This window comes from Eptesicus fuscus, chromosome 20 (genome assembly GCF_027574615.1).
Source record: "Eptesicus fuscus isolate TK198812 chromosome 20, DD_ASM_mEF_20220401, whole genome shotgun sequence".
NCBI classification, from domain to species: domain Eukaryota; kingdom Metazoa; phylum Chordata; class Mammalia; order Chiroptera; family Vespertilionidae; genus Eptesicus; species Eptesicus fuscus.
This window is the reverse complement of record NC_072492.1, coordinates 3,920,437-3,921,925: the sequence shown is the minus strand read 5'-3', so window position 1 is coordinate 3,921,925 and position 1,489 is coordinate 3,920,437. Positions and strand designations below refer to the sequence as shown.

Genomic DNA, 1,489 nt, shown 5'->3' with positions numbered 1-1,489 from the left:
CGCTATCAATTTGCAGTACCCATCCGCTCCTTCAGGGATATGCCCCAGCCCCAGCAGCCCTCCTGCTCTCTGGGATCTGGTGGAGGGGATGAGGAGAGACTCAGTCTTGGTGATGCGCCCACTGGTTGCTTGGGGCTCGTCTTCTTAGGCACGTGGGTTGGACCTGAGGCTCCTCTGGAGCTGGCACTGTGAATGCTCTAGCTCTCCATCTGAGAGCTGGGCTGGGACAGGTCTTCCAAGTATGGCCTGAGCCAGGGCTTTGGGGTCCTGAGGACACTCTCATGGGCCACTGTCACTGGGCTTCCCAAGTGAGTCCTACAGCAGATCCAGGTCCTCCACCTCAGGGACCTGCTCCGAAGACTCCTGCTCTGAGTCCAGGACCTCCTTCCACATTGGGACCCTGCGCAGCCACCCCCTAAGTTTCTTGTTGGCATCTTGTTGCCTGGTCATCAATGGCAATCTTACTTCTTGGTGCTGCTTTTTGGACTCCTCAAAGTCGAAGTCCTCCTCCTCTTGGTCCAGCCGGTGCACGGAATCATGGCTGGCCTGCTGTTCCGAGAAGATTTCATACTCCATCTCCGAGTAATGAACGCTGGACTTGGCCTTGAGGCCGGCCTGCCGGGTGCTGTCCTCGGGGTCGATGGGTTGGCTAGACAGGGAGGAGATGCTGACCTCAGCCACGTGGGCAGATGCCTCCATGATGGTGCTATGGAGGCTCAGCATCTGGCCACCCTCGAGGGGTCGCTGCATCACCTCAGCCATGTCGATGGTGCCCTCGGCGAGCGCCCGGTAACCCAGGATGGTCTGGTTTTTAAGAGGCTGCTTCTGCTGCAGCATGATCTGTAAGTTGTTGCCTTCTCTCTTGAGGGAGTGAGGGTACTGCAGGGAGAAGGTCAGTGCAAGGTCGGTCTTCACGTGACCACTAGGGGGCAGCGGAATCCCGTCTGACCTCAAGATGTTTTTGTAGCCCTGCATTTTAACAGTGATCACCACAGCACTGAGCTCCTTCTCCAGCTTCTTGTAGATCAGCAGCTTGGCTAAGGTGAGGCTACACAGCCTGGGCCCACAGGCGGGGCTGGAGCAGTCCACCTCCCAGGTGGAAAACAAGTTCATGGGCACCTGTGTGCTGAGTGCGACGGGCATGCTGTCCAGGCCTGTGGGCGCTGACATAGCGGTATGATTTCTATCCTGTGTTGGGAGAGGGGGCACATGCCATCAGAGGCAGCTCATAACCTGTCAGGTGGGTTGGGGGCTGCAGCTCAGACTGAACCCCAAGCACTCAGGGTTTGGTGGCAAGTAGTGGGACAGGAGTGATCATAGGGACCACATGCTAACTTGGTAGCCTTGCAAACTAGAGACCTAAAGTGACCAAACAGGATGGTCTGAAATTAAAGTGTTTGTGTGTGGGGTTTTTTTTTAACTAAAAGCAGCTTATGGTGGATAGTGGTGTCCTAGGTTGTCATCTTCCCTTAAAAAGGTTTATCTTTAT

At 55.6% G+C, this 1,489-nt stretch overlaps 1 pseudogene; it reads right to left on the bottom strand.

Moving 5' to 3' along the window:
- Positions 1 to 1,170, bottom strand: part of LOC114228316 (phosphofurin acidic cluster sorting protein 2-like) — a 14,060-nt pseudogene extending 12,890 nt beyond the window's left edge.
- Between the last annotated feature and the right edge of the window lie 319 nt (positions 1,171 to 1,489).